Raw genomic sequence first — 19,933 nt, 5'->3', positions numbered from 1 at the left:
AGTGGGGAGGATCAGTGAGTAGGGGGCGCTGCTGGCCCAGTGGGGGGTGGGGTGGGAAGGAGCGGCGGAGAACTTGAGGCTGGGGGTCTCTTCTCACATGACGCTGTTCCTCCTTGCGGGAAGTCCAGTCTTGATTCCCGATTGTTGGAAAGTCAGGGCGTGGGCTTTGCCGTAGGGGTCTTGCGACCGGGAAGCTGGAATGTCAATTCTGTCGAGGGTGGCGGCCTCCCAGCGCCTCCAAGTCAGATAAACAGTTGCCAGAGCCCCCCCCCCAGGGTGGAGACTCGAGGGCTTCACTCTTGCCTTGAGAAAGTGCGGAGCTCCTCAAACCCATACCTTTGTCCGGGGGTCAGGGAGGGGCGGGGACCAGAGGGGTACCTATCATTTAAGCCCACTCCGTGGACCCCACCATCTGCTGGGAAGGTCCAAGCTGACTCGCCGAGCCAGCCCAGGCCCAACAGAGACCAGCTCTGGCAGTAGGCCCTGCCGGGAGTCCGCGTCGGCTTCCCTGGGCGCGCAAATCGGGGGACGCCAGGCAGGGCCTGGCTGCGCACGCCTCCGCGTCGGGGCTCGGGCATCTGCTGCTGCCTGCGTTTCCGGGTCTGCGGCTGAGCCTCCCTGGCTCTCTCCTCCCGCTTTGTTTCGCTGCCAACTTCTCGCCTGCCCTCGCCAGTCTCCTGGGTCGGCCGGTCGCGCTCTGCCTCCCCGAGTGCGTCTCAGCTTTTACGCTGCCTCGCTCTTTGCGCACGTGTGTGACCGCCTTCCCTCAACCCAGGCTCAGCTCGGCCTCTTCTCGCGGGCTACTTGGCACTGCCCTCGGATCGCAGCGAGTGCGCACCCCTGGCGCCCCCTCCCCCGCCCCAGGCTGCAGCGTCCGGGGCTCGGCGACCTCCGGGACTGAAACATGCCGAGGTTCTGGTTTAGCTCCCCGAAAGCAAACCCAAGAGGGCTCGGAGTATCCCTCACTGCGCTCCTCGTTGCTCCCAGCCCTAGGCAGCAACTGGAGGGGGACTTTTATGAGACCTACGTTGCAGAGTTAAAGGGAACCACTTCTGCGGCCGACCTCGCGCCGTCTGTGGCGTTCTGCGAACTCTCGAGACTGTAAGCCTCTGAGAATTTGAGTACACGGCTATGCCGCTGACCCGAAAGTTGGCCGGACGTGTGGGTCCGGGTGGCGGTGCCCGAACTGCGTGTGCATGTGCGGATCGCAGGGACTCTCGGTGGATTAGCCGCCACAAAGGGAGGAGGAGGGGGCGCGGGCCTTGGACGCTGGGGCTGGGGTCAGCCGGGGGCCTGTGAACACCCTAGGCCCCGGGACAGGTGAAGACACCCTTCCGAGCCCGCCCCCTCCCCCTGGGACCCGTGCGCGGCCGGTCTCTGAGGCGGAAACACCGTCCAACTCCTTGAAAGTAAACTTGCCGCGAGGGGAGCGAAGGGGGAAGGGGGCTGGCGGGGGTGTCTGCGTCTGGAAGGCTTGTGTCAAGTTTCAGCCCCTAATGACTCGCGGTGGCAAGGTGCCAGGGCCCTGGGAACGGCGGCAGGGGGAAGGGCGGCGGGGGGGTCGGGGTGAGAGTGACCGGACTCGCGAACCCAGAGGCGCACCGCGCGTTCTCCGGCCGGAGGAGGCCGGCGGGGCGGGGGCGGCGGGCGGGGAGGGGGCGCTCCGAGAGCCGCCTGAGCCGAGAGGAGCTCAGGCATCTTCCGCAATCCATTCATGCACTGAAGCGCGTGCAGAGCTGCTGATCGCTGCCATTGTTACTCGCGGGCGGTGTGGGAGCCGAGCCTCCACTCTGGCGAGAGATAAATGGCCTCTGACTGCCCCTCCTCGCCAAGAGAGCTCCTCGGATTTCACCGCGCGGCGGCTCTCAGGTCTGTGCCTCGCTCGCTTCCCGGTGAGAACCTTTAAATCAGCCTCCCGGCCCTCCCTCCTCCCGGACGCTGCCCCCCGCCTGCTCAGGCCCTGGCAGGGCCCCGGGCGCGCTGCGCGCAGTCTCCGGCCCCCTCCCCACCTGGTGGGGAGGACAAGGTGGGGAGCTCCGGGCGGACCCGCGGGCCGCGGGGGGAGGCGGCTGGAGTCCCCCGCCCCAGCTCCGCACCTCCCCCGGAGCTGAGCCCCGCGCCCCGCCTCCGCGCCCACAAGATGGATCAGGCTACCGTGCGGAGAGCGGGCTGTAAATATTTAAAAAGTCTCTCGCGCGCCGGCGGTAATGGCTTTCGCAGTCGGAATGTGTGCTGGGAGAAGAGAGGAAGGGCGATGCGTGTACTGTGTTGCGAGATGGGGGAATTGTTCCTATTCCTCCCCCCCCCCCCGCCCTGGTCCGGGGTGGGCTGCAGGTTCCGGCTTCCCGATTTCCCGCCCTCCGTTCTCTGCCGCCGCGTCCCACGATAGTGTTTGAGAACGCCAATCGATAGGGAACTTGAGCATGGCACGGCGACGGAGGCTCGGACGAGGTGACCTGGAGCCACTCTCCCCTTCAGGGTCTCCCGAGGTTCTAGGCTGGGACTGGTCCGAGACCCCTGGTCCAGGTCCGCTTCTCCCTGATGCACAGGGGAGGGCGGGAAACGCACAGGTTGAAGCCCCCTGAGTTTGGGTGGTCGCTAAAGCCCGGACGGGGGTCTCTGCAGCGGGGCCCTGAGCCCCGTTTGTGCCTTTGCTCCCCTCCCCATGCCTCTCTTAAGCCTTGATGCACTCTAAAGGAGAGCCCTTCCCCCGCGCCCCCCCCCCCTTTGAATCGGAAAGTAGCTTTGTGGCTGCTGGGACCAAAACCTGGGAGGAGGCAACGCGGGGAGATTGGGGGGGGGGGAGGTGGCGGTGCCTCGATCCCAGGCTCAGTGGAGGTCACTCGTGGAGGTGGAGGGGGATCCTTCGTACTGCTTGCGACTGCGGGCCTGGGATCTTTAAGGCTGAGCCCAGCCGGATGGAAGAGGTGGGGGAGGGGCATCCAGCTTTCTGGGCTTCTCGGCTGGGAGAGGCTTAATGGGCCCACCGCAGGGTGTGTGCCGGCTGAGGCTGTCGCCTTTGCCAGTGGCCCCTCCCTGGCGGGGCGGGGGCGCCGAGTTGCCCAGAGCTGGGGCGGGCCGGGCGCCGCGGGTTCGCGCGGAAGGTTGGAGGGTGTGGGCCCAGGCTGGGGCTGCTCCTCTGCACCCGTCCGCTCCGCCCGCTCGGGGACCAGCCAAAGTGTGGGTGCTGGCGGCATGTCAGGGCGCGCCAGGGCTGCTCTCCGCGTTCGAGCGCGTGGAGCTCCCGACTCCTGGCAGCTCCGCGCACGCAGCTTCCAGGGGCTTGTGTTGCGCCCTACTCGCTTGTTTGTCTCGTGTGAGCCTCGTAAACCGCCCTGATTTATTACCCAGACTAAATGCTTAATTTGTGAATATGAAACAGATTAAAAGGGGCGGGGGGGAGGGGGCTTGGGGTCGGCATATTTTAGCAATCAGACCAAAGCAGACCGGCAGATGTTTCAAATTTGTCGACATTTTCAGGCTCATGTGGAAAGCCAGCCAGTATGGTCAAGAGGTCCTTTCTCCTTCCTTCAACCTGAGAACTTGGCAATGATCAAAAGGAGGTGATTAGTAGCTACAGAGAAAAGACACCAGCAGGCAAGGAGTTAACAGAGGCAGAGCCCTTCACCTCCAGGATTGGAATGGGGGTGAGGGGTGAGAGCTGGTCACAAAGGCGAGAGGGGGTCCGGACTAAAAAGGCCCAAGTCCTGGAAGCCAACTTTGAAGAATAAAGTAGGGGATCCATTAAAAGTTAATTCGGCAAATAAACTTCATTTGCGATAATACAAACAGGAAAGATGGAAAGGCCGACTTAAAATAGCCAAAAGATAATAAAAAGAAATCGTTTTTACGTGGCCCGTACATGTGGTCGCTACAGTGATCTGCAGCGGCATGGGCCTCTCCCGAGCACCCTCTCCCTTGGAAGAGCCCCCATGTGTACAGGCAGTGTTTGGGTTTGTTTTTTTTTTTTTTTTGGCATTTGTCATTCCGGGGCAACTTCACACATCAAAGGCGAGCACAGTGTTCTTATCAGCTCCCTGGTTTCAGCCGCCCAATGAAGCAGATACAGTTTCTATAAATTGGACTTCTCCTCTGGGTTTTGATTGATCATCACCCTATGAGATTATTGAAAGTCTAATGTCTCATTTCACTTTCTCCAAGGGGTGAGGAGGGGAACAGTTTATTGGAAGTCAGGCCATGTGAAGATTCTGGTGTTGTGCAATAGTAATGTCCATTATCCCGGGTATATCAGCCTCTGGAAAGTCCCGTGCATCTCCTGCCGGTGCCTTGTACCACCTTCTCCCTACCCCCTCCAGGTCTCGGCTTCAGTGACTGTGAACAGGTACAGTACAAACTAGCGCCTTCTGGAGCCTTTGTAGTTAGAAGGAGAAAATGGCTGTTGACTAAAAATAAGGCAAGAAAAGATTCATTTTTTAAAACATTTATTATTAACTCAAGAATCCCCTCTCGAGGACCGTTTCCTACTCCAAACGTTTTTGTTCTCCTTTTGCCTCGGTACCGTCTTTCATTTTCTTAAAGTTGATTATGGTCCCTCTGTCTTGTCCTCAGCCAGACAAAGGCTTAGGGAAAGTCAGAGAACGTATTCATTATATGTTTCTTGTAAACTGACTTTCCATTTCCCCCTAACACGTTTAGTTGGCTTGGTGTTTAGTTCAGCACTCAATTGCTGCAAATACGCTGCTTAAAAATGCTGTCTTTATTAAAACAGATAAATGAATGCAGAGACCTTTCTAATTTCGACTCGCGTGGGCTAGAAACAGAACAGAAAACCGAAAGCGAGAGTAAGAACGAGGGAAAGGCAGCGGGGAGGAGAGAGAAAAGAGACCAGGACACACACACACACACACACACACACACGCAAGCACACGCAAGCACACACACGCACCGAGCTTTCCTTCTGCCATTCCTCCCCCCTCAGCCCTGTTAAACTGGTCCATACAATTGTCCCTGGCCGCACCCTGCAGCTCGCCGCCTAAGGCGATCATTAGCTGAGAATGGACAGCCTCCTCTACCTGCTGGCAGCCCATCACTTACCAGCCAGGGGGGAGGCTGGCTGCAGGCTCCTGTGCCTGGGCTGGGCCCCATTTGCTCAGCCCGAGAGGGGTCCTGGGTCCTTGCCCCTGGGTGCATTGGTGCCTAATTAAACTCTATCCAGGGCGACGTGCACTAAATATACGAAGGCTGAGAGGAAGCTGGGGTGGGCTGGGGTGGGGGGGAGGCGGTCATTACCTGGGCAGAGAAAGTGAATCTTCTGAGAGAGACAGGAAGGGATCCCTCGGGTCACTCTCTGTTTGTCCTCAGCAGAGCGTCTGAGGGCACATTTAAGTCTCGTGCTGAAATTAAGGAGACATGGAAATGAGGAAGAAAAAAAAAAGTCCAGAGCCCACACGTAACTAAACAGGGCCTGTGTCACCACCAGGCAGGAGGGAGGTCTTCCGTAGCTCCGAACAGACAACGCTAGCTGCAGAAAAATGACTCGGGTGCCCTTGTGGCATTGGAGTCATTGCTCATGTGCCACGGCCCCGTCGCACGTGGGAGCCGGAGCTGTATAAATGGCTGTGAGGGCAGAGAGGAGCAGACGTGTCAGGAGCCCAAGGACCAGGTGTGTAGGTTGTGAAGCTAAACGGACCGTGGAAAAGCAGAGGAAGCATCCTCTGCTGAAGGCCAGGGACCCCACTAAGACCGGAGCCCTGGCAGGACGGAAATGGCCAGACCGGGGCTTAAAGCAACAGCTGGGAAAACAGGAGTGCGCGCAGATCTCAGAGCGTAGCCGCCAGGGCTTTGACTGAGCCCCCATTTAGTCCAGCTGAGGAAATCGGTTCAGAGCGTGACAACGCTAGCTCAAGGTGACACATCAGTGGCAAAAGTAGGACCAGAGCCCAGAGCTCCCTGCTTTGGGAATCAGAGGAGGAAGAGGACTTCTGGTTAGAGAGGGACCCAGGGTGATCTTGGTCACTGCAGAGCCCAGGTATTTTTGTCACATAGCGTTTGTTAAGCGCTTGCTGTGTGCAAAGCGCTGCGCTGGGCCTACGAGACCACAGTGCTAGGAGCCCTCAAAGGCCCGAGCAGGTGAGTAGGGGGTAACACAGGCCATGAAGGACGGTGGGCGAGGGAAGAAGGAAGCTGGCCACTCGAAGGGCCACAGCGAGGTTTACGGGAGGGCAGCCTGGACATGAGGCCACTCTCCCAGGGATGGAGGTGCGAGAGAGGCCATCTGGACCAGGGCCTCTCACTACGCTGTCGTCGGAGGGCCTGCCAGCTTTGCCCAAGGCAGGCCGGGAAAGTGAGTCTCGTGCGAATGGAGGAGGCAACTTTTCTAGCTCGAGCACTACCTGCAGCTCTCTCTCTTGCTCTGGACAAATACGAGAGTGTAGCTTGCCCCCCAAAAGCTCCTGGATAAATGGAGGCTCTCTGGGGGAGCTGGTAAGGGAATACCGCCTCCCTTAACAAAATAAACCCGAGATTCTCCAAGGTGTAGCATTGGAAACAGTCTTCCAGCAGAGAAAGGGGGCTGGCTTAAGTGCCCCCCCGCTCTGCGCCCTCTGGATTCCACCTGCCCCTTGGGGCGCTCGCAGTGTGATCACAGGTGCCCTCCCTGCAGCCATCTGGCCTCCGCCCAGCCTCTGCTCTTGGTTTCTCTAAGCAGAGGCGAAACACGCTGGAACCTTCAAAGCACATTCCTAAACACTAAGGGAGAGCGGTGGGGAAGCGAAAACAAAGGCCCAGGAGCGCTGGAGCAGTTCAGCTTACAGAGTCTGTGGGCCAACAGGGCTGGCCCAAGTTCAGTCAGACTTCCTGGCCGCGGGCCAGCTGGAGCTGGCAGCCTGCCCCGTCCAGCCCACCACTCAGGCCCACGTCGCCCCCCAGCCCGGGGCACACCCTCGCACCTAGCCCGAACCCCAGGAAAGCCTGCTGCCCCGTAGCAGTGCCCTCGGCCCGCCCTCTCCTCATCTAGGTGGCTAGCTGCAGACAGCCAGCGGATGGCCCCTGCAGCCGTCCACCCAGAGCTTGCCAAGAGTGACGGGGTTGCCAGTGGCCCAGACCCTCGGGGCGGCCTGGTGGGTCTGGCAGGGGTGAGGGTAGCTTCAGGCCTTGAGCAGCCAAGTGCGGTGGTTGTGAACACTTGGTCGCTGTTTACCCTCGTGCGTCATAAAAATATCATCACGTTCTATGTGTGTCATGGCTGGGAAGCACTGCTAACTCGCGATAAGTGTGACATCCAGGCCCCAAGAGGTACCCCTTCATGTCACGGGGAGAGTATCGGGCCAGATGGACCCTGTCCGAAGGTGAGCGCGGCTCATTCATTCCACAAGCACTCCATAGAGCCCCCTCTGTCTGTTGAGCACGGTGCTTGAGACTGTTGGGGGTGGCTGGGGGAGACTCCAGGCTACCGGGCTCTGGGCCCCTCCTTAGAGAACCTACAGTCTCCCCGAGACACTTAAGCCCCACGCGGCTGAAAGCCTCTCTGTGCTCACAGCACCTAAAGCCGGCCAAAGAGTGGATGGAGTGTTTCTGCCCACTTTCCACTTACAGCTGGATAACCAAAGATCTCCCCACACTCTGAGCAGCCAGCCTGCTGGATAGGGACTTGGGAACCGGGAGTTCTGCGCTCTCTTTCCTGAGGTTCCACCCAGACGATGTCACGTGCACGGCGGATGCTACGGATGACACCTGCCTGTGGCACAAAATTCCGAGAATATCAAGGGGCGCCTCTCCGCAGTCCCACCACACCGTTCTTCAGCCACCCAGGCTGCCTCTCTATAGGCAATCACCGCTCCCGGTTTCTTGCTTACCCTCCCCAACACAGTCTATTTTCTTTTTTAGAAAAATTTTGGCCTCGCCCCGCAGCATGTGGGATCTTAGTTCCCTGACCAGGAATCGAACCCGTGCCCCCTGCAGTGCAAGCATGGAATCTTAACCACTGGACCACCAGGGAAGTCCCCCAAGATAGTCTATTAAATCTAATTCATTTTATTTATTTATTTTTAATTTATTTGTTTTATTTACTTATCTTTGGCTGTGTTCGGTCTTCATTGCTGCGTGCGGGCTTTCTCTACTTGCGGCGAGCGGGGGCTGCTCTTCGTTGCTGTGCGCGGACTTCTCATTGCGGTGGCTTCTCTTGTTGCAGAGCGCGGGCTCTAGGCGCGTGGGCTTCGGTAGTTGCGGCACAAGGGCTCAGTAGTGGCTCGCGGGCTCTAGAGCGCAGGCTCGGTAGTTGTGGCACACGGGCTTAGTTTCTTCGCGGCATGTGGGATCTCGGACCAGGGCTCGAACCCATGTTCCCTGCATTAACAAGCAGATTCTTAACCACTGTGCCACCAGGGAAGCCCAAAGCTTATTCTTTTTAAAAACATTTAAATTTTATTTTGAAAAAAAAATCCCAAACCCACAGAAAAATGTAAAGAACAAGTACAATGAACACAGGTTTTTGAAAGCACTATATTTATTCAACACTCCTACCCTTGGAAAGAATTCAAAACCCCTTCAAAGATCTGAATTAATTTAACTTTATCTTAAAATGTTACTTAGGCCCTCATGGATACGTTGCTTGTACAGGGTGCTCCCCTTATAGCCCCCAGCACCTTATTACTGCTCTTAGCTCGTGGGAGGTTTGCGGGATTCAATAGCGAAGACAACACAGTAGCTGGTAGGGCGCAGCCAGGCTGCCCTGGTTCCTTCCAAACCTGGCTCGGCCACTTGACCAGCTGCGTGGCCTTAGGCAATTGCTCTCAGTGTGGCCTTGGGCAATGGCTCTCAGTGCCTCACTTTGCTTGTCTATAAAAGTGGGGGGAGATCAAACAACAGATTTCATCATGTTGGGAGAATTAAGTTAGTTGATGGAGACAAAGCAAGTAAAATAATGCCTGGCATATAGAAGGTGCTTAACAGGTATTGGGGAGACGAGACAAACACATTTGGTATCAGCTTTGCTTCGGTGATTGCACGTGAGTCATCTGGCCCTGAGTTCATGGCCTCCTAGTTTTCATCAGTAACCGCGAGAGAGGCCGGACGAAACCCAGAATGTGGCTTCATGATCCTTCCCAGCCTGAGAGAATTGCCCTGGCTCAGCTCTGCTCGGAGCCGGGGGCTTCCCCTGGACAGTTTCCGCACTCATGAAGAGTTTCTAGCCGTGCTTATTAAAAAGCCATTTGGAGGGAAAGCCTTTTTTTTTTTTTTTTTTTCCCTCCCCATTTTCTAGCCTGACTAGTTGCTTCCCTGCTGATAGAACCATCTTCGAAGAAAGAACTAGCGTTTACTTTCGGGACAAAGCCAGGAAGAATACATCCTTCTCCCTCGGGGAGTTCCTGGCTCACAAAGGCCCGTTTCAGGCCCAAGTTGAGGGTCAGACGGGGCAAGTGGGTACGATCCCAGGAACCACCCCCGACCCCCGCATCTGACAAGCCAGAGAGGGTCTTAAGGACCCTCAGACAAAGTTGTCCGATGCTCTTCACATGGGCAGCGTCAAACGGCAGATGTCTGAAGAACCAGAGGCAACAGACGACACGGGAAAAATAAGGAAATTTGTTTAAAGGTATACTTTGCTCTGTGCTATAAAATACCGCACCTAATGCTCGGCTTTGACGGCTGTAGTGTCTGACCTTGACATTGTGGTGTTTCTGCCATATAATTTAATTAACGTGTGATGCTGGCCCAATGCCAGGGAGTCAAATGTCCTGATGGCTCTTGGAAGCCACATCAGTCCCTTTGAAGTTCCCCCCAGTGAACTGACACACAGAAACCTCCTAAGGCTGAGGACGGCCCCTGAGATGGGCCACAGGAATTTTGCAGTGTCGTGGTCCCATCGGACGGCACTGGCCAAGCCACCTGCTGACTTGTCACAGTTCTGGAGGCCTGCTGCGGTTTCTGAGCGCCCTAACCACGGGGAGCGGCTCCTTGAGGGAAAAAAGCCCTCACCCCTCATCGGGGAGAGTATCCGGTGATCTCCTGCTCACAGATTTTTTTTTTTCTGCACAAAGTGTTTTCTTCTTCCTCAACTTTGCCTATCACCAAGTCGTTGAGCTTCACAAAGGAACACAAATTAGACAAGAGGCATATTAATCGAAGGCAAAAAGGACTCTCCACCCATTCCGCACATAATTATGTATCACCTAGCACGCACCTACTAGGGCTTTGGGCGTTTATAGCAGGGAACAAAACAGTATCTTGGCCATCATGAAACTTTGTTTTACTTGAGAAACAATAAGTGCATGAGCTATATATATATATATATATATATATATATATATATATATATATATAAAACATTTCAGGTTATAATAAATCTATGAAGAATTAAGAAGGGTAAGGGGAGAGACTTCCCTGGCGGTCCAGTGGTTAAGACTCCACGCTTCCAATGCAGGGGGTGTGGGTTCAGTCCCTGCTCTGGAACTGAAATGCACACGCTGCACAGCACGGTCAAAACAAACAGGGGGTAAGGGAGAGATGAGATGTTCTTTTAGATGGTAGATTGTGCATTGATGGAATAAAGTGCCCAGGTGGTGTATCAGTCCACACTTGCTGCAATTATGCTGTATAACGAGCTACGACCCCCGGACTTAGTAGTTGACATCAGTAAGCATTTAGTTCTCACATCCGTGTCTATGGATCCCCTGTGGTTAGACTGTGCCCGACTGGGCTTGACCGCAAGTGTGGGTTGGGTCCAGTCTGCTCCATTGGGTCTCTCATCCTCCAAGGACGAGCGGGCTACCTGGGACACGGCCTCCTGGCAATAGCAGAAGTGCAAGAGGGTAGAGTAGAAATGCAGTGACTCAAGTCCTAGACTCAGAGCTTGTACACTGTTACTTCTGCTTACATTCCACTGGCCGAAGGACATTCGTGGCCTGACATCAATGGGGTGTGGGGGGGCCACTCCACCTCTAGAGGGATGGACTGTAAAGTCACGTGGCAAAGGGCGTGGCTATAGGGCGGGATGAAGATTTGGGAACAGTAATGCAATCTGAAACAGATGGTTCAAACCAAAACTATGTATCTCTAGCTAAGACATTTATATATACAAATACGTATATGAAATGATATGACCGCCTTTGCTGGAATCCTCTGTTTTAGATTACATTAAATCCATGCAATAATTACACATTCACGTCCCTGAGGTGGTTTATTATGGGTCCAGACGCTTCTGAATCATGGCCGCCAACCTCAGGAAACCTGGGAAGATGGATCACAGGCCATCCCAATGCTGAAAAAGAACACCATGATGGAGACTTTTCTTCTTGCCTGGGTTTCCTATGTAAGGATGGGGGTGTAGGTGGGAAAAACCACAGGAGACCCGAGACCTAGCAAGTGTCCTTGCTGGCCTCTGAGCATGTCTTGGAGGGACACAAATCTGGAGTAAGACCCAGGAAGTGTCACCACTGGACCTCACTCTACTACCAAGTAGACATTCTAGCTAGTCTCACTGGCTGTCTAGGACAGGCCTTCATGCATTGATTGTTTAAGGGAATAGGTCGAAGATTGCAGCTCTTCCTTACAGCTCCTTTCCCCCCAGTCCTGCCCTGCCTTTCTCATGCCATCCTTGAATAATGTGGGAGGGATGCCTAATGTCTCTTCAGAAAGTGATGACGTTTAAAATCGGGCCTCCCTTCAATGAATTCCTCCAGGGCTCTGCAGTAAGCAAAGTACTGGAAACTGGCCCTTCCCTTTAGAAAGGAAAGCTCGCTGTTCAATTGATTCCGACAGCTAATGGAGTATAATCACCTTTGCCCAAAGTGATTCCAATCAAAGGAATCCACTGTCTAAAAATTCAAGGTAGCAGCATCAAGATTTACATCCTGCAAGCAGAGAGGATGGAGTGTCGGGGCAGATGGTTAATGGTGGGGCCCCATGAGGACTCAGACCATCTCTTATTTGGGGGAATTCTGCCTCCTGTCTCCAAAGGTGTGTGAGCTGATCCATCGTCTGTAACTAATCTTAGCCTAGGTCTGGAGAGGGGACCAGCTGGATGTAATCGCCTCCTAGACCAGCCACCATGATGGAGCGTGTCGGGCACTCCTGCAACTGCAACTCGCTCTCTGATTTCACTGACAACTTTGCTTGATTTAACTGGGTCCATCTTGAACTTATCCACGTCGGAACGTCCCTCGGCTTTGTTTCTTTGTCACTCTCCGTGTAAATCTCTTCGCAACTCTATCCCAGAGGCCCTTCTGCGCCTTCTGCCCTCATTCCCCATTAGACGATGATGACAGTGGTGATGATTTCGTTTTTATTGACGCAAGATAGCTGTACAGAAAAGCACACAGATCATTAGCATCGGGCTTGATGAACACACCCATATATATCCAGTACCCAGATCAGGAAACATCACCAGCACCCCAGACATCATCTCGTGCCCCCTTCCAAGTACTATGGCCCCAGAGATAACTGCTAACCTAACTTCTAATAGCGTGATTAGCGTTGCCTGATTTGGTACTTCATAGAAACGGAATCTACAATATGAAATTTTTGTGTGTCTGGTTCCTCTTGCTTATAAGATCCACCCATAGTGTGTGCTGGTGGTTCACTCGTTCTCTTTGCTGTGTACTGTTCCATGGTATGAATACACCACATTTTATTTCTCTGCTATTCTCCTGTTGACGGGTACTTGGGCAGTTTTGCTCTGGGGCTATTCCTAATAGTGCCACTATGAACACTTACGTACATGCCTTCTAGTGAATAGATGGACATGTTTCTGCCGGGTGTCTCTATACCCACAAGCTGAGTCGCTGGGCCTGTGTTCAACTTTCATAGATGGTGCCAAACCTTTTCCAAAGGGGTCACGCCAATTTATATTCCCAGAACTGAATAGGAGAATTCTCCTTACCAGCACTTGGAATTTTCTCTTTCCTTTTAGGCATTCTGGTGGACCCTATGAGATTTCAAGCTCCTGAAGGGCAGAAACAAAGGATTTTTCTTTCTTGAAAATTCTCCCAAGTGTCTCCCGAAAAACCATCCTGGGGAAGATGTTAGCTGATGCCCTGGGAAATAAAAGCACATGGTTTTCTTTTACTTTTCAGGAAAAGCTGAAATGTGGTCCTTGATCTTTAGTGACAGTAGCTTTTGGAAACTGAGAAAAGAAAAACCTGGATCGAGCCTCAAATTCCCACTCCCACCCCCCCGACCGCCACCAGTCTGGACCTGCTCTACAGTGGTTTCCATATGACACAAGCACACCTGCCCGGCAGCCCCAGGCTTCCCACTGCCCGCCCACACCCTCTTGCCCCCTCTGCTCCCTGAGGGAGGCTCAGCTCCTGGATCCCCCACCTGGAGCGATCTCCTTGCTCACCTTGACGCCCAGCTCCAGGCACACCTCCTCCATAGAGCCCTCCCAGACTACCTTTAACTCGAAATCTCCCAGGTGCCTTTGTGCTTATCGTCACAGCCACAAAACTTATCCTTTGTTTGTTCGGTTACACCTTATCTCCTCAGCTCACTTGTAAGTTCTTGGAGGGACCACGTTGTCTAGCAAGGTGTTGTCACACACCAGTTGCCCACGATGTGCTTATTGATCAGATACATGACCGTTAGGTTCTGTCTCTTAGTCGTGTGGGGCCAGAGAAGACTTCTCGGTAAGATCAAGAAAGTCTCAATTGACTCAGATGAGCACATATGCTGAGTGATGTCCTGACACTGGGTATATTTTGAAGAAAAGCTTGCTGGTCCCCTCTAATTGTCTATGATAACCTGGCTGAAGAGCAGGGCCTGCTGGTTGGTTCACTCACCAATGGTTTCAGTATCACCTGGGGTGTCAGCGTAGAATGCAGTGTCCTGGCCTTACTCCTTAGAGCTGGGGTGGGACCTGGAAATCTCCATCTTCACCTCTCACCACAGTTGACGCGGATGCACAGCCAGGTTTGGAAACTAATCGATTCTGAAAAGAATGTTCCCTTCTAGGAGGTGAGAAAATGTCAGGGGGCGTGTGACGAGGGGCTGTGATAGACGGTTGGGATTTAGAGAGGCAGAGTTTGAGTCTTAACTCTTCCACTTACCAGGCGTGTGACCGTGGACAAGGTACTCAACCCCTCTGAGCCTCAGTTTCCTCTTCTGTGAAGTGGGAACCTCACTATGGATCTGGGTTTGGTGCAAAAATGACCCCAGATTTGTTGGTAATTTATCAACAAATTACTTTGCCCCTTAAAACGACTGTTTTATTTTGGTCACAATTCTGTGGGTCAGGAGTTCTTGGAAGGGCTCAGCCGGGTGGTTCTCTTTGGGAGTTACAGTCAGATATCAACAGGGGGTGCAGCCATCTGAGGGATGTCCAAAATGGCACGCCCACGCGGCTAGCAGTTGTTGCTGGCCATTGTCTGGGACCTCAGCTGGGCTGTAAACCGGGGCGTCTACCTGTGACTCCCCAGCATGGCCATGCCTTCTTTTTGACTTGTCCCAGAACGGGTGCCCCAGAAAGCCAGGAGGAAACTGCATGGCTTTTTCTGACTTGGCCTTAGAAGTGTCACGGCATCACTTCTGTTGCATTCAGAGCAGTCACGAGCCCACCCAGATTTCTAGGAGTGGGAGCATCGCCCCCACCTCTTGATGGGAAGAGCGTCAAACGACCCACGGACCTGTTTAAAACTGCCACGGTATCTGATGGGGTTGTGATCAGGATTAAGTGAGATATCTTTGAAGTGCTGGACAAATGTGAATTCCTCTTCTTCTAGTTTGAGGCCCAGGAGCTCCCAGGGCAAAGTCAGTGCCAGGTGCCAGGTTTCCAGTTGCTTTTGTTCATGTCTACTGGGCTGTAAGGATGGGGTGAAGGGACAGCCTTTCTCAGTTTCTTTTTCTTTTTTTTTTTTTTTTGGCGGGATCTTAGTTTCCCGACCAAGGATTGAAACTGGGCCCCGGCAGTGAAAACGCCAAGTCCTAACCACTGGACCACCAGGGAACTCCCTCTTTCTCAGTTTCCAGTCATTTCTAGTGCCTTGGGTTAGTTAGTACAGGGCAGCCGTGAGGTACTTTCTGATTCCCCGATGGGGGTTGTTGGGTGCACAAGGTCTCCCGTGGTCCCCTGAGACCCCGTATCAGCCCCAACCAAGTGCCTGGGCTCAACTGGAACCTTCTTGGGCTCCAGATGGGAACACCCGGCTGAGGACACGATGTCTCCAGGACAGATGCCCTGGTGTGGGTCCCTTGGGAGACCCACACGTGTTGGGATGGGGAACTGAGTAGCAGCTGTGAATAGAAAGCAGTCAGAGGGAGTGGCTCTTGGCGGCACTGTTCCTCCTTCCCTTGTTCAGGAGTGGGTCCCGTCTCTGCCCTTGCCTTCTTCGCCCCCAGGTCGGGAGAGAGTCGGGGGCTGAGGAGAGGTCAAAGGGAGACCATTGGGCCAGCTCCCGGGCTGCCGGGGGAAGATGGGGGATGGCTTGCCTTCCAGAGCCGCCTTCAAGGGTGCCTCCGGATAAGGCAGCGTTAAGAGGGAGGCTGGGTTCCAGTTGGTGCCAGAGTGGGTAGGATTTGCCCAACAGGGAAGGCAGGACAGAAGAGGGAGGAGCCCTTATGCGTCTGCTCCAGTGAGCTGCTGCCTTTTGGGAAGGTGGCCTGGTGCTCTCCCTGAGGTGCTCTCCCATGGACCCTTATTCTGGAAAAAGACGGCGGGACCTGTGTTTGGCAGTCTGAGGACGCTGCTTCCTCTGGTCCTCCTGCTTTTCCTCCTGGGGCTCTCTCACCTTCTTCATCACCGCCACTAGGCTCACCTCACGTTGGGCGACCGTGTTGTTCAGAGCAGGGCGGGGTAAGGCTCAGAGCTGCACAGCCATGCAACACTTTAGCCCCCAGAGCTCACGTTATTGCGCTCCTCCGTGCCCAACACCGTGCTGAGGGCGAGAAATGGTCCACAGGCCTCGTGATGCCGGTCCAGGAGAGCAAATTGATGAACAGGCAGCACGTGCCCAAGTGAACGATACACATGTGTAAGCACCTCAGGAATCCATGGCCGGACAGCTCTCGGAGGGCTGGGGAGGCCGGGAGAGGACTAACTAGGCTAGGCCATAATGCAGGCTGCTCATCCTCTCACAGCTCCGTGCCTCAGTTTCCCCATCTGTAAAGTGGGGATAACGAGGTGCCCGCCTTGAAGCGTCAGTCGGGAGGATGAAATGAGGGGATGCAGATAAGCACTTGGCAGGGCCCCGGGCACACAGTCAGCCCCTAATCAAGCTGGTCTTCGGTGGTTAGGGATTTGCATAAGCAGGAGTGAGGGAAGGACGGAGGAGAGCCTGGGGAGTTGCCCCGGGAGGGCGGAGTCATCCAGAAGGAGAAACCAGCGGGGAGCCGGGAGGGAGGTGGTGGAGGGGCGGCCTGCTACAGGGGTGGGTTCCATCCGCCCCTTCCTGCCCCCAGGTAAGGACAATGAAGAGCTCCCCACACCCCCCACCTCCACCTCCCCAAGGCCTCCCAGCTCCTCCCCCGTTCGGACTGCGCCCCCTGCTCCCTGAGGCTTTTCCAGGTGGCTCCGCCCCGGTTCTCCCTTGCAAACCTGGCCTGGCTCCTCCTTCTAGACCAGCTCCTCCTAGTTCTATTCACTGCGGGGGAGGGGAGATCCCCATTCTCCTTAAGCATCAAACCTTGGGGGAGAAGAAAGACTGTCACTTTGCAAGTCCAGGCCCACTAGCTTTGTGACCTTAGGAGAGATACTTAACCTCTCTGAGTCTCAGTTTCCTCATCAACAAGAGGGTAATCATTGCGACTAGTGACTTGTTTTGCCCATACTTCTAGAAGAATTAAATAAAAGAATGCATTCAATATGTACCTAATACTTAGTAGGTGCTTAATAAATGGTGGCTATTTCCATAGTGATTCTACGGCTGTGTATCCAGAAGGCGTTTGGTTAAACGACATCCGGGGATTTGACTGGCATAGGCAGCCGCTCCTTGTTGGCAGATAAAGAAATGGAGGTCTTCCTCTCTCTTGATGATTCAGGGAAAGCGCTCCCTGCCCCCTTTCCCTCCTGAGAGGTACGCCATGCTGTGCCTCAGAATTGGAAACAGCAGGCACAGACAAAGTGCGGGGTCAAGCCAGAGGTAGCTGACGGAAGAAAGAGTTCTAGATAAAGATTTTTCTCACTTAATGGAGGGCTTTGCCCAATAGTCACGAAAACATAACTTTCTTCTAAAACTCTGGGATGGAACCCTTTCTATAGTATGTTTCAATGAGATGTATTGCTTTGTTATTGCTGTGTAACAAACTGCTCTAAAAATGCAGTGGCTTAACACAACCACAATTTCTTCTTCCTCACCGTCGGGTGGGTTGGCCGGGCTCGTTCATGCAGCTCACTCATCTCAGGGGAGGCCCAAGATGGCCTCGTACACAGTATGGCAGTCAGTGCCAGTTCTCAGCTGGGGTGAACAGTGGCTCTCCAACGTGTCACCTCGAATCCTCTAATACACAAGACTGGCTTCCTTAGGTGGCATTTTCAGAACTGCCTGAGAGAGTGAAGCAGGTTGCTGCAAGGTCTTGTAAGGCCTTATCTCAGAAGTCACACAGTATCACTTCTGCCACATTCTGTTGGTCAGAGTGAGTCACCAGGCCAGCCCAGCTTCTAGGGAAGGGGACATAGATTCCACTCTGTATTAGTCTGCTCGGGCTGCCATAACAAAAGTACCGCAGACTAGACGCCTAAAACCACCGAAATATACTGCCTCACAGATCTAGAGGCTGCAAGTCCAAGATCAAGGTGTGGGCAGGGTTGGTAGCTTCTGAAACGTCTCTCCTTTGGCTTGTAGACAGCTACCTTCTTCCTGTGTCCCCACATGGTCTTCTCTCTGTGTGTCTGTGTCCATATTTCCTCTTCTTATAAGGACCCAGTCAGACTGGATTAGGGCCCACCTGTGTGAACTCATTTTGAATGACCGCACTTTAACTTAATTACCTCTTTAAAGACCCTAACACCAAATACAGTCACATTCAGATCTGCTAGGGCTTAGGATTCCAAAATATGGATTTGGGGGGACACGATTCATCCCATAACACGCCCTTTGATGGGGAGAGCTACAAAGAAGTTGTGACCATCTTTTTTTTTTTTTTTTTTTGGCCATTTTTAATCTATGACAGGAGACTATAGTAAATACTCAAACATGCAACTGCTAGTACTGTTATTTCTGCCATTTTATTACCTGCCCATTGTGAGGCTAGTGAGGAAGAACTCCAGCTCTAGGTCCTTAAACCCTCCAGTTTCACTCTCTCCGACAAACACGCATCTTTCCCAGGGCAGCTGCCCCTAGTACATCACTGCAGGGGCTCAGCAGGCTGCAAGGACCTCACGTGCCTGTGCCACTGGCTCCCTGGCTTTGAAGGGACTGTGTGGGCAATCTCCCAGAACAGGACAAGCCAGGCTGGCCTCACTGGCCTTTATCACCCCACGCCCCAGGCCCCAGACAAACTCCTCCATCTTCCACCTGGCCTGCCGCTTCCCCCAGGCGCCTGGGGGTGTCTTTTTCAGGGCAGTCTAGTTCCCATAACACCTGACTTATACATACGGGGTGTTTAATAAGAGTTTGAAGAATAGAATTGAGTTTGGAATCTTCGTGGTCCCCTTCACCCCTAGCTCAACGATTCCCCCCCAGTCCTCATATCCCAAAGTCACCAAGAGCCCATTGGGGATTTGGAAGGTTTCTCCTATCGCAGCTTCTCTGGTTCTTATTCCTCCCCTCCCAGGCCCCTGCCCCTTCCCCCAAATCCATTCCACAGCTGCCTTTCCTCACCATGTGGCATCCTCAAAGACGCGGGGGTTTTGACATTGAACCTGACACTTATCTGCTGTGGATTGGTGGAACGGTGATGCCGGGAGAGAGGAAACATTTCTGCTCCCCCCAGAACCCCCTTACACACACACACACACACACACACACACACACACACACACACACACACACACACACTCTCCCGGAGCCAGACAAATGCAGGAAAGTAAGACACAGCTGTAGGTCCAGCCACCCCAAGAGAAATGAGAAAGTGTGGAAGAAAACAAGAAGAAAAGGTGCGGAGTTGGGAGAGGTCAAGGGCCGTATTATTTGCAGTCCTGATGGGCACACAGCGCAGCTCAGGGATGCGGTGTTGGTAGCAGCCCAGCAGAAAAGGCTGACAAAGCCAACACCCACTGCCAGAGCCGCAGCTCTGCGGGGCGGCCCGACGAGCTCTGCCTCTGAACACCATTGTTAATTGACGGAACGGTGAATGTGCAGAAACCTTCACCCCCAAAATGCGATTAACTGACTGTAGGGTCCCTACTGACTACACTGCCCTCCCGCCCACAGTGACCACCCACCCGCATCCCCACCCCTGCCACTGCACACACAGCTTGGTGGCAGGCCAGGTGTGAGGTACCCTCCAGGGTGGGAGAAACAGGTTCATCCAGAAGGGGAATTCACCCAAGGATTTCAGGAAAGAGCCACAACGGGGATTTCTGATCCCCAGGACCCCCCCCCTTTTTTTTTTTTTTTGCGGTACGCGGGCCTCTCACTGTTGTGGCCTCTCCCGTTGCGGAGCACAGGCTCCGGACGCGCAGGCTCAGCGGCCATGGCTCACGGGCCCAGCCGCTCCGCGACATGTGGGATCTTCCCAGACCGGGGCACGAACCCGCGTCCCCTGCATCGGCAGGCGGACTCTCAACCACTGCGCCACCAGGGAAGCCCCCCTTTTTTTTTTAAAGTTGCTGCTTACATGGATGGACCTAGAGATTATCATACTAAGTGAAGTCAGAAAGAGAAAGACAAATATCGTATGATATCACTTATATGTGGAATCTAAAAAAATGATACAACTGAACTTATTTACAAAACAGAAACAGACTCACAGACTTCAAAAACAAACTTCTGGTTACCGGGGGGTAAGGGTGGGGAGAGGGATAAATTAGGAGTTGGGGAGTAACATATACACACTACTATATATAAAGTAGATACCCAACAAGGGCCTACTGTCTAGCACA

The 19,933-nt window shown here is 54.0% G+C and overlaps 1 protein-coding gene across 3 annotated transcripts in view; it reads left to right on the top strand.

The window, feature by feature from the left end:
- BCOR (BCL6 corepressor) overlaps positions 1 to 19,933 on the top strand; it is a 116,163-nt gene that overhangs the window by 26,970 nt on the left and 69,260 nt on the right. The window contains exon 1 of one of the 3 annotated variants that reach the window (XM_027091438.1): positions 1,756 to 1,869. The exons of 1 other annotated variant lie outside the window; for it this stretch is intronic. The gene's annotated coding sequence lies outside the window, so the exon portion shown is untranslated. Of the gene's footprint in view, positions 1 to 1,755; positions 1,893 to 19,933 lie in introns of those variants that run through there. One more of the 3 variants, XM_027091439.1, reaches the window with a different exon arrangement.

This window comes from Aethalodelphis obliquidens, unplaced genomic scaffold, assembly GCF_003676395.1.
Source record: "Aethalodelphis obliquidens isolate GAN/ISIS:26980383/991018 unplaced genomic scaffold, ASM367639v1 scaffold71, whole genome shotgun sequence".
In the NCBI taxonomy this organism is placed as follows: domain Eukaryota; kingdom Metazoa; phylum Chordata; class Mammalia; order Artiodactyla; family Delphinidae; genus Aethalodelphis; species Aethalodelphis obliquidens.
Note: the sequence above shows the minus strand (reverse complement) of the source record. Positions and strands in the feature narration are given on the sequence as shown.